The sequence below is a fragment of the Rissa tridactyla genome, chromosome 2 (genome assembly GCF_028500815.1).
Source record: "Rissa tridactyla isolate bRisTri1 chromosome 2, bRisTri1.patW.cur.20221130, whole genome shotgun sequence".
Lineage (NCBI taxonomy): Eukaryota > Metazoa > Chordata > Aves > Charadriiformes > Laridae > Rissa > Rissa tridactyla.
In genome coordinates, this window is record NC_071467.1 from 167,736,012 (window position 1) to 167,748,534 (window position 12,523).

Below are 12,523 nucleotides of genomic sequence, written 5' to 3' on the forward strand. Positions count from 1 at the left end.
CCTGGTCCCTTGGTGCCACCAAGCCGGACCCCCCCTGCCCCCGGTGCCACCGATCTCCAGACCCCATAGACTGCTCTGGTCCCTCGGTGCCACCGACCTCACACCCCCATAGACTCCCCTAAACCCCCCCGGCGCCACCAACCCCAGGACAATATTGATTGTCCTGGTGGCCCGGTGCCACTGATCCCAGACCGCCCCCATGTCACCAACCCCCCGAACCCCAGTGCCACCAACCCGGATCCCATAAACTGTCCCAGTCCCCTGGTGCCACCGAGCTCTGGACCCCATAGACTGTTACGGTTCCCTGATGCCACTGACCTCGCACCCCATAGACTGCCCTGAACGCCCTGAGGCCACCAACCCTGGGACACCATTGACTGTCCTGGTCCCCCGGTGTCATTGATCCCAGACCCCCCCCGTGCCACCCACCCCCAGAATCCTCAGTTGCCACCAACCCTGGACCCCATAGACCATCCTGGTCCCCCGGTGCCACCGACTTCGCACCCCATAGACTCCCCTGGACACCGCAGGGCCACCGACCCCGGGACATTATTGATTGTCCTGGTGCCCTGGTGCCACCGACCCCCCAGAACCCCCAGAGCCACCAATCCGGACCCCATAGACTGTCCTGGTCTCCTGGTGCCACCAACCTCACACCCCGTAGACTGCCCCAAACTCCCCCATGCCACCGACCTCAGGGCACCATTGACTGTCCTGGTCCCTGGTGCCACCAACCCGGACCCCCAGAGCCACCAACCCTGGACTCCAGAGACTGCTGGACCCCCTGGTGACACTGATCTCCAGACCCCACAGACTGCTCTGGTCCCCCAGTGCCACCGACCTCGTACCCCATAGACTCCCGCAGATCCTCCGAGGCCACTGACCCCAGGGCACCATTGACTGTCCCGGTTCCCTGGTGCCACCAACCTGGACCGCCTTGGTGCCACTGATCTCCAGACCCCACAGACTGTCCTGGTCCCCTGGTGCCACCCCCCAGGGGGGGTCCGGCAGCAAAGCCCCGTTCCCCACAAACACGTGCAGTTTATTCCCAGCAGGGACCCCCCGGTGTCATCCCCGCAGGCGCCGGTGACATTGGAGGACGGATGTGGCAGCCTGGTTCTTGGCAGAGGAGCGGGAGCTGCTGGACGAATGGCAGCGGGAGGTGACGGAGGGGACATCCTGGCTGCTGGCCACCCTCGGGAAGGTCCTGCCATGGTGCTTGTCCCAGTCGGAGCAGGGATGGTGCAGGGGTCCTGCTCCTCTGCCCAGGGAGAACTCGGGGTCTGGTGGCTTGCCGGGGGGGGGCTGCCCTTCCCCGTGTCCCCCGGGACCCCCCGGCAGCCTGGCCCTCGGTGAAGGAGACCCCCGAGTCCCTCTTCGGCGGCCCCGAGGCCGCGTGGAGCCGAGTGCCGCCGGCGGTGAGGACACGGCAGCGAGCTCCGAGCGGGCGGGCAGAGGCAGCGGTCCCGCTGCCAGGCCCTGGGGACGCGGGGGCTCTGCCCTGCGGGGGGTGTTGGGGGTGAAGCCCCCTTGCAGCCCCCGCCAGCTCCGGCGGGGACCCGGCCGTGCTGGGGTCTGGGGATTAGAACTGGATTTTGCGGATAAAACGGAGGCAGCTGGGGGAGATCTGCCCGCTCCGCAGCCTGGAGGAGCTGGCGGTGGGGGGTCCGGGCTTCGGGGGGGGGGCGGGGGGCATCCCTGTGGGATCTGGTCCCTGGGGAATCCCTGTGGGGTCGGGGCTTCGGGGGGGGACGGGACATCCCTGTGGGGGGGGTCTGGGCTTGGAGAGAGCATCCTTGGGGTGTCCAGTCCCTTGGGGCACCCAAGGGACATCCCTGGGGGCGGGCGGGGGGGGTGTCCCATCCCTGGGGACGACCCTGCAGAACCGGGGTGTCGCGCTGGGGTCTGGTCCCTGGGGGTACCCCTGTGCTGCGGGGGGGTGGGGGGGGTGGGGGGGGGTGGTGGTGAAGGTCCCCTCTGCCCCCCGCACCTCGGGGTGACGCTGTGGGGTCTCACCGGCCGGGTGTGTGGGGCAGAGCCCCCCGCGGGACATCGCCGCCCCGCTGCCCACCCCGGGGGGGGGGGACGGCGACCAAGAGACCCCCTGCAGAAGGTACCGGGGTGGGGGGCAGGCACCAGGGCACGGGCTGAGCCCCCCACCCTTGCAGTGGGGCAGGCGGGTGCCGTGTCCCCACCGGGCTCCGGCGTGTGTCCCGGTGGCTGCGGCGGGGCGAGCTGCCCCAAAAAGAGGTGTCTCGGGGGGACCCTCACGGGACCCCCCCCCGGTGAGGTCTGGGACCCACGGGCAGAGGTGGGCTGGGTCCGCGCCGTCCCGGCAGAGGAGCTGGAGCGACGGGAAGTGTGGGGCACGCGGAGTCGCCCGGAGCGGAGCCGGGCACGGGAAATGGCCGCCCTCACCCATGGCACCTCCGGCATGGCCGCGGCTCTTCGGCCCGCTCCGCTTCGCCGACAAGATGGTGCTGCTGCCGCTGCCCTGAGCCCCCCCCCGGGCTAAGCCGGCACCCGCCTCGCCATCATCCCCGCTGCCTGTCCCCCCTGCCGCCTGTCCCCCCCCGCCGCCGGCACCTCTCGCCGCCGGATGGTTTGTTTGGAGGGCGGCCGAGCCGCCCCGCGGCACACGCTGCCCCGCTGCCGGCCATGGCCGGGCCTCCGTGGGGCCGTGACCGAGCTCGACCCGGGGGGTGCCGGATCCTTCTCCCCCGCCGCAGCCCGTCCCAGCGTCGTGTTGGCTCCCGGAACCGGGCGGAGGGGCTGCTCGCGGCAGGATGCGGCTCCGGCCGGGGAGGGGGTGGCCCGGCCATCTTGCTGGCCACGCCGGAGGAGCCAGCCCCGTTCCTGGCCTTCCCGGGGGAACACCTCCTGCTCCCTACGCTCGGCTCCCCCCCGACCCCCCAGTCCCCGTGGGTGTCCGTGCATGCGTCGTCCCCCCCCCCGTCCCTGCATTAAAACAGCGATGGTGATGCTGCCGCCGTCCCCTCCGTGTCCCCGACGGGTGCCGGGGAGGGCTGGGAAGCGCCGTGCGGTTCAGCCGGGTCGGTCGCCGGGGTGTGGAGCAGGCGGTGGGGGGGATGCTGCCCACAACAGTGGGGGTCCCGTGGTTTGTCCCCTCCCGACCGTGCCCTCCCCCGGGCACACGGTGCCGATGGGAGCGGACGGACCCCGACGCGTCGCACCGCCCGAGCCAGGCAGCTTCTTGGTGGTGCCGGGGAGGTGTGAGCTCAGGCTGGGTCCCGGCGTCCCGGTTTGAGCAACGTATGACTAATTTCTCTTCTAATTCTTGGGACAAACTGTATTTTCAGAAGATTCTTGCGTCTGAATTTGTGAAAATATTTACTTTACAGCCAGCTCCGGTGTGCGGGATTCAAGGTCTCGGTGTTTTCGAGCTCCTCTGGTGCGGGGACGAGGAGGAGGAGCGAGACCCGGGCACTTGCCCCCAGCTGCCAACAGGGTTATTTCATACCGTGAACGGCACATTCCAGAGAAATTAGAGAGTTTGCTGAGGATTTCTCTCTCTCTCTCTCTCTCTCTCTCCCCCGGGACGGCTGCCATCCCGAGCACTCCTCGCCCCGGTGCCGGAGCCCTGAGCCCTTCCCTTCCTTGCAGGGTCCCCCATGGGCTGTCCCTGCGGGGAGGGCACGGCTCCTGCTGGTGGAACGGGCTGGGGACAGTCCGGGGGTGTTTTATATTGGGATCGGGATCAAGACTGGTTCTTTAGTGTTAGTAAAGTTAATTATTTAGTCTTATCCCGTCAAATCTATTAATATTTCAACCCCGGGGTTTCCTTGGTTTTTCCCCGATTCCCCTTCCCGGGTGGGGAGGGCTCATCGGGTGAGAGAATAATTGTCTAAACGACAATAAATTGGTGTGGGTTCCTCAAACCAAAACACCCGGCCGCACCGACGAGGAGACCCCCGGGGAGGAGAGGTGGCCGGGGCGGGGGGGCCAGGACGGGCCCCCCACGCCGGGCAGTGAAGGAGCTGGGCCGGTGTGGCAGCAGCACCCCCAGTCACCCACCATGTCCTGTGTCCCCCCCCCCCCCAAAATGCGCCCACTCCCTCTGGTTCATCTTCTTTATTTGGTGGCTTGGCAAAGCAGGAGGGGGGGGAATTGCCCCCAAAAGCACTTTGGGGGTGGATGGAGGGGGGCAGCAGGGCTGAGCTTGCATGGGCACAGGCTCATTTGTGCCCTGGGGGGGGGGGTACAGGTCCCCTCGGCTGCCTCAGAGCTGGGAGGGGGCGAGTGGACCCCATGGCACGTCCTCGGGCCGGCCGGACCCCCGGTTCTCCCCAGGCATGGGGCCGTGCCCGGCTGCCGGCACCGCTCCTCGCCGCGCCGTCCGGGCGCTCAGCACCTCCTGCAAGACACGGCAGGGTCTGCTGGGGGGTCCCCGCCACGGCCGGGGTCCCCGTCCCCGGGGTCTCGCCGCTGCCCAGCGCACGGGGATCCCACCAGGGCTCTGCCGTTACCTGCCGCGGCAGCAGGACGCTGCCGACGTGTCTCATGGACCGTGCCGGTCCCTTGTCCTCCCTCCTGGCTCTCTCCTGCGTCAGAAAACAGAATCATAGACTCATGGAATCGTCGAGGTCGGAAGGGACCTTTCAGATCATGGAGTCCAACCGTTAGCCCAGCCCTGCCGAGCCCACCACTACCCCACGTCCCTCGGCACCGCGTCTGCCCGGCTTTTAAATCCCCCCAGGGATGGCGACTCCACCGCTGCCCTGGGCAGCCTCTTCCAACGCTTGACAGCCCTTTCCGGGAAGAAATTTTTCCCAATTTCCATCCTAAACCTCCCCTGGCGCAACTTGAGGCTGTTTCCTCTTGTCCCATGGCCTGTTCCTTGGGAGAAGAGACCGACCCCCCCTGGCTACCCCCTCCTTTCAGGGAGCTGTGGAGAGCGAGAAGGTCTCCCCTCAGCCCCCTTTTGTCCAGGCTGAACACCCCCAGCTCCCTCAGCCGCTCCTCACAAGACTCCTGCTCCAGACCCCTCACCAGCTCCGTTGTCACACCAAGCCCCGGGAGACGGGGTGGCCTGGGACCAGCCTGTCCCTGGGAGGGGACATGGCTGGGGACTGCCTGCGGGCAGGGCTGGGTGGGATAGAATGATAGAATCATAGAATCTCCATGGTTGGACAGGACCTTTGAGATCATCGAGTCCAACCAAACCCCTACAATCTCTGCCACTAGAGCACACCCTGAAGTACCAAATCCAGACGTTTCTTCAACGCCTCTGGGGATGGTGACCCAACCCCCTCCCTGGGCAGGCTGTCCCAGTGCCTGACCACTCTTGCAGTAAAGTCATTCTTCCTAATAGCTGATCTGAACCTCCCCTGCCGCAGCTTCAGCCCATTTCCTCTGGTCCTGTCATTATTCCCCTGGGAGAAGAGGCCAACCCCCACCTCTCTGCACCCTCCTTTCAGGGAGTTGTAGAGGGCAAGGAGGTCTCCCCTCAGCCTCCTCTTCTCCAAACTAAACATGCCCAGCTCCCTCAGCCTCTCCTCAGATGCCCTGGTCTCCAGAGCCCTCCCCAGCCTGGTCGCTCTCCTCTGGACACGCTCCAGCACCTCAACGTCCCTCTTGTACAGAGGGGCCCAGAACTGAACACAGCACTCGAGGTGAGGCCTCACCAGTGCCCAGTACAGGGGCACCATCCCTTCCCTGCTCCTGCTGGCCACGCTGTTCCTGATACAAGCCAGAATGCTGTTGGCCTTCTTGGCCACCTGGGCACACTGCTGGCTCCTGTCAAGCTGGCCGTCCACCAGCACCCCCAGGTCCTTTTCTGCCGGGCAGCTTTCCAGCCACTCTGCCCCAAGCCCGTAGCGTTGCTTGGGGTTGTTGTGACCGAAATGCAGGACCCGGCACTTGGCCTTATTAAACCTCCTACAGTTGGCCTTGGCCCATGGATCCAGCCTGTCCAGGGCCCTCTGGAGAGTCTGGATGATCCCCACCGGCACTGTCTGGTGCGTTGTGGCACCTCCGGACCTTTCACCCTCCGCCGCCGTAACTCCGTACGCACCCGCTTGCCCGTCTGAACCTCATCGTCCTCTCCGGTATGCCAGGACATGGACCGCGACTCCTGCGGGAAGAGAGGTGGGTGCAGGAGCGGCCGGTGCCGCGGTGCCACCAGACACCATCAGGTGACACCGAGGAGCTGGTGGCACCAAGTGTCCTCCTCTCCCAACACACCGCTTCCCCTGGCCCCTGCCGTGGCCGCCTCAGCTCTGTGGCGTGGCCATGGCCCGGCGCTGCCAGCTCACCTCGCTCAGGACGGAGAAACACCCCGAGCAGGGTCTGTGGGGCCGCCGCCGCCCCCCGACGCTCGTCCCCTGCGGAGAGAAGGGACGTTACCAGCTCTGGCAGAGCCCCGGCCACCCAGGGTCCCTTTGGCACCTGTGGAGGGAGCAGGAGCCGAGGGGGAAATGGCCGGCTAGTCCCCCCGGGATGGGGCAGGATTGCTGACAGGCTCAGCGGTGCCCAGGCCATCTCCCCACCTTCCCCCGCTCATAGAATCACAGGCTGGTTTGGGTGGGAAGGGACCTCAAAGCCCCCCCAGCGCCACCCCCTGCCCTGGGCAGGGACACCTCCCACCAGCCCAGGTTGCTCCAAGCCCCGTCCAACCTGGCCTTGAACCCCTCCAGGGATGGGGCAGCCACAGCTTCTCTGGGCAACCTGGGCCAGGGGCTCACCCCCCTCACAGCCAACAATTTCTGCCTCACATCTCATCTCAGTCTCCCCTCTGTCAGTGGAAAACCCTTCCCCCTCGTCCCATGGCTCCCCTCCCTGCTCCAGAGTCCCTCCCCAGCTTTCCTGGAGCCCCCTGAGGGACTGGAAGGGGCTCCAAGGTCTCCCCGGAGCCTTCTCTTCTCCAGGCTGAACCCCCCCAGCTCTCTCAGCCTGTCCCCACAGCAGAGGGGCTCCAGCCCTCCCAGCATCTCCGGGGCCTCCTCTGGCCCCGCTCCAACAGCTCCATCCCCGCTCGGGCACCCGATCCCTGGCCGCGTTTTGGGCTGTGTTTTGCCACTCTCCTTCCCTCTTCCCGGCCTTTTCCCTGCTTTCCGTCACCACAATGAAGTGCTGTAGCCTCCATCCCCCTGTGCAGAGTCTGGACCACCAGCATCTGGACCACCCGTGGCCACCACCACCTCCTTCCTCCTCCTCCTCCTCCTCTTCATCCCCTTGCCACCCCCCCGGTGAAATATTTGCCGGTTGTGCAAGCGCCGGGGCTGCGAGAGGGGCCCTGGCAGAGCAGAGGGCAGAGCGCAGCCCCTCCGCGGCGTCAGCCCTCGAGGGTGGCCGGACCTTGGTGCCCCGAGCCCGTCCCCAGCCCCACCATCGCCCGGAGCGGCACAAGGAAGAAGGAGGCTGGAAAAGCTGCTCTCCCAGGATTCGGACTGTCCCCATATGGCACAGGGTGCCAGTGACAGAGTCCGGTGTTCCCTGGGGACAAGGTTTGCTCCCCATGGTGCCAGAGCCATGCCGTGCCAGGGGACGTCTCCCCCTCCCCATGGTGTCCTCCCTGCATTCTCCCCCACTCCCAGCCCGGTTATTCCCCAAATTTAACCCCTCTCCTCACACGACCAACCTCTCTCCCCCGTGCGACCTTCTTGGAGTCGCCGTGGTCAGCTCCGGCCACGGCCACGAGGGCCGCGGCGGCAGCCAAGCCGCAGAGCAGCCACAGCCTCATGGCGTAGCGCGGGGTCAGGGCTGCCCGGCGCGGGGCCGTCCCGGTGCCACTGCTGGACCTTGTCCCCTGATGTCAGCTGGCGTCCGGCCACGGTCGATTGGAGCGAACTGTCACCGCTGGACACCGGGGGGAGAAGGAGGGACATCGGTGGAGCCGGATGGATGGGGAGGTGTGGGCAGCGCCATCGCTTCTGGACAAGAGACGGGGCAGAGACCCCTCCGCTACCCCAAAGGTTGGGTTGGGTGGGATGGGTTGGAGGAAACATCTCCCCGAAACTGGTATCTTGGGGCTCATCCTCTTCCTCCAACCACCTCTTCATCCCGGCGTCTTGGGCATAGAGCAGCTGCGGGTGCCACGGGAGCCTTGAGCTCCCCAAAAAACTGCTCTGCCCTTGCCCTCGCTACAGGCAAAATAAAAGAGTCCCACCAGCGAGGGGAGTTAAAGAGAGGATAAACTGAGAGAACAACTCGCACAACGCCGTGGAAAAGAGAATTGAATTCAGGAGGAGCCACGCACGTGAGACCCCGGGATCTTTAGGAAGTTTGTCTGGACCGAAGAAAAGAAAGAAATCCAGAAAAGTGGTTACAGGGAAGCCTGAGGGTCGCAGAGAGAGCAGCTGGAAAACACGAGCTCTGATCTCAGTGTGGAAATAAGTTAGGAAAAACCCTGAGCCTGGAGATCTCGTTGCATTAGATCTAAGATTATCTGTAGCAAAAAACTGCAGATTTCATGATTGTCGGGAGAAGCAGCTACCTTTAAGATAACAAGGAGGCTGCAGGGTGTTCGGCTGCCTCAGAAAAGGAGATTTTATTGCTCATGTGCCACTTTAATCCAAAGCTGAGAGACGTTAGAGTGTTTACAGACGCTCAAGCAACGGGATTGATTTCCAGAATTATTCTTGGTTCTTTGTAGTCGAGGTCTAGCGCTCGGATTGGCAGACTAACGCCAGAACAATCAGGCAATCCGTTGAATCCGACCTCCAGCCTAACGTCAGCCCACGTATTTCACCCTGTCCCGGGGGAAGTGAGCGGAACGGCTGGGGCTGGCTAACGGTGGGTCTCCAGCCCAAATGTGGGGGCTTCAAAATATGGAAAAACCATCATTGCTCCGGAAAAACTTCCTCCATGGCCAGTTCCTCCTTCCCCCGCAAACCCACCGAAGCTTCACGTCCCACTCAAGTTTCCAGCTTCCCGCCCCATGCAGCCTCTCAGCACCTCTATTTTCAGCCGGGAAAAAGTACTCGGATATAGTTGTTTATTCGGATAAACCCACAGAGCGCTGACACCCGTAAATCCCCTCTCTTCGCTTCCCAAACTCCTCGAGTTCATCCGGGATTGATACCGAGCTAAAAAGAACACGTTGTTCCCTCCTTCCTGGAATAAGGTAGCAAAGTTTGGAACGCTTTGTAAGCGGGTGGGTTAAACGTCTGCTGGGTTCCGTGAGATAAAAGGAATTCTTGAGACGTTGTATCCTTGAGTAGAGTAGATAAGGGAGAGACGCTGGACCAAGCCAGTTTTTGCAAAAAAGAAGAGTTGCGAACGAAGCCGAAAGACGAACCGAGCGTGCGCGAAGACCGCGTTCAATCAGCGGGACGCAGCGAGGAAGACTATCGACGACCACCAGAGGACCCTGGAAGACCACCAACGGACACGCATGCGCCTGCGTCAAGGACATTTTCGTACATTAATGAGCTCCAGGAGATAGGATGAATATGCTAATCACTTCTTGGAAATGTAATGAATACGTATATTCTGGTCGCGTGTAACTTTTGTAGTCGAGCACCTCGGCGCGGGCACACCAGGCGGAGCGATCCCCTGCCCACCTGCTTTCTAAGAGTTTCCAATCAAACCTCTAAGAGTTTTATTGGCCGCTTTTACAGTATCAGGACGTCGCCCCACGTCACCCGTTCCTCCCCGATCGACCCAGCCCTTCTCCGTGCTGAGGGACATTTCCTCCGCCCAACGCTTGCGGTGCAGGGGGGGGTTTCTGGGCCGCCAGCGCACGTTGCCGGCCCACCGCCGGCTTTTCCCCTCCCCCCCCCCCCCAGCACCCTCAAGCTGTTACCTGAAATCAAAGCTCTCAAAACCAAAAGTCGTTTAGAGAGGAGGTATCGCTTCATTCGACATCGGGTACAAGGGGGAAAACCCACAAATCCAGCACACCTCACCGGGGATATTCACCCGTTATTTATACACTAAATATTCTCATATTTCCGCCCACTTAATACATAACTCCACCCTATAGATTCATTAGGATGACCGAATCGCCTTTCTGCACGTGAGTATTAAGTTTTGCTGCGTCGGCAAAACACTTCTGCGCGAGCATGAGGGTCTCGGTGGTCGTTTGGGTGAGGAGACCCTCCCTCACATCATCCTTTTGAGGTGCTGAGTCACCTCGGGGCAGTAAAAATTTACTGTAAGTTTGCCAACATCTCGGGGCTGGTGGGGATGCTCCTTGAAGAAGCCCCAGCTCCGTCCCAATTGGTACAGGAGCGCATACCTGACGCATAAAAGAACCTTGAAGTGATCAATTCCTTCTTGTGATCCCGTCCTTGGCGATGAGCGACTCCTGCCTGCCTCCTCGTTATCACCATCTGCAACACCAGCTCAGCGACTAACGACTTTCTGACGCAGTAAGGTCGGTAATTAGCTATTTTCTCGCACAGTAGGAAGGTCAGTAATTAGCTGTTTTCTCATGCGGTAGGAAAGTCAGTAATTAGCTGTTTTCTCACGCAATAAGGTCAGCAATTAGCTGTTTTCTCACACAGTAAGAAGGTCAGGAAGAAACAAACAACCTTTCAGTTCGCATACGGTTACAAACACAGCAGAGGCCTGTCTTTGGTAACAAAGCCCTTCCCTCGGGGCCGCTCTCCATCCCCGCGTCCCCACCCCGGGCTGGGGCCGGGGGTTGCCCCGACCCCGGTGCAGGCCCCGCTCCCAGGGGCCCGTCGCTGCCGGGGGAGGTCCGATCCCCGGGCCGGTCCCGCTGCAGCCCCGGGGGGCGGGGGGGGAAGGGGAGGGACGGCCCCGCCTCCGCCGGCAGCACCAGGCCGCGTCCCTCGTTACCAGGGCAACGGCGGCGGAAAGGGCGTGTCCTCCCTTGTAAACATCCGCTTACGCACTTCCGGATAGTAGCCCCGCCCGCCTCCCGTAACCCGGAAGCTGTGGCGGCTGTCCCATAACCCCCCGCGCCGCGCCTCCGCCCCACGTGATGCCCGCCGGCCGCCCCCATTGGCTGGCTCTTACACACACACCCCCCCCCCCCCCCACCGTGTCCGGCGCCGCCATTTTGTACGGCCCGGCGGGGCCGGGCTCCGCGCCGCCATCCCGCCCCGGACACAGGCGGCTCCGGGCGGCCTCCGCCGGGCTCTCCCGACCGCCAAGAGCACGGCCCGGCCCCGGGCTTCCGGGCGGCGCCTGCGAGGGGCCGGCTGAGGGCCAAGTTCAGCGACACAAGGCCTCTCGCGCAGGGGGAACGGGGGCTGTGGGGGTCTGGGAGGATTCTCTTCAGAACCTCCACTGTTGTGTTCGGTTTTGGGCCTCTCGGGACAAAAAACGACACGGAGGGGCTGGAGCGTGTCCAGAGAAGGGCAGAGGAGCTGGTGAGGGGTCTGGAGCAGGAGTCTTGTGAGGAGCGGCTGAGGGAGCTGGGGGTGTTCAGCTGGAATGGGACGTTAGGGCAGCGCCGCCGCTGCCGTCCCTGTCGGGGGACGGCGAACTGGGGAAGGGACACAAACCCTCGGCCTCTGGGGGCGACTCCTGTCGGGGGTGAGGGAAAGCTCTCAGTGAAGTTGTTCTGTTACCCAGGCGAGTGGACCACCGTGGAGAGAGGTGTCCAGTGCCTCGGGGAAGAACAGATTCACAGGTTGGAGGAGACCTTTAAGATTCTCGAGTCCAACCGTTAGCCCAGCCCTGCCGGGCCCACCACTACCCCCGCGTCCCTCAGCACCGCGTCTGCCCGGCTTTTAAATCCCCCCAGGGATGGCGACTCCCCCGCCGCCCTGGGCAGCCTCTTCCAACGCTTGACAGCCCTTTCCGGGAAGAAATTTTTCCCGATATCCATCCTAAACCTCCCCTGGAGCAACTTGAGGCCGTTTCCTCTTGTCCCATGGCCTGTTCCTTGGGAGAAGAGACCGACCCCCCCGGCTGCCCCCTCCTTTCAGGGAGCTGTGGAGAGCGAGCAGGTCTCCCCTCAGCCCCCTTTTCTCCAGGCTGAACACCCCCAGCTCCCTCAGCCGCTCCTCACAAGACTCCTGCTCCAGACCCCTCACCAGCTCCGGTGCCCTTCTCCGGACTCGCTCCAGCCCCTCCGTGTCTTTTCTTGGCGTGAGGGGCCCAAAACTGGACGCGTCCCTCGAGGTGGGGCCTCACCAGTGCCCAGGACAGGGGGACCATCACTGCCCCACTCCTGCTGGCCACACTGTTCCGGACACAAAATACTACAAATTCGTCCTAGTTACGCTAGAAAACTGAACGGGTCTTTTCTTCAGCAGTTTTAGACAGCGAACGCTGCAGGGTTCTGTACGGCACATCCCCGACTGCTTTTGTAAGCCACAGCGGCAAATTTTCATCAAGAAATAAAGCCCCCCTTGAATTTTGTACCCGAAAAATCTCTCTCCGTTCGCTTTGCCTAAATGAATAGTGGGAAAACCCGCAAAGGCGGGCACGCTGCCTGCGCCCGTCAGAGTGATGCACGGACGGCAGCGGGGCTCCGTGGCCCGAAGACGCCAGGGGATTCACCTCCCCCGCTGGGCCCCGTGAGCGGCTGTTTGCGAGCGCGGCCGACGGGACAGACCAGCGTCTGCGACAACACCGACAGTAA

General features: G+C 63.3%; 1 protein-coding gene across 1 annotated transcript in view; it reads right to left on the bottom strand.

Annotated features, from left to right (window-relative positions):
• The window catches only part of LOC128904794 (uncharacterized), a 137,243-nt gene that overhangs the window by 2,265 nt on the left and 122,455 nt on the right, over positions 1 to 12,523 (bottom strand). The gene's annotated exons all lie outside the window — the stretch shown is intronic.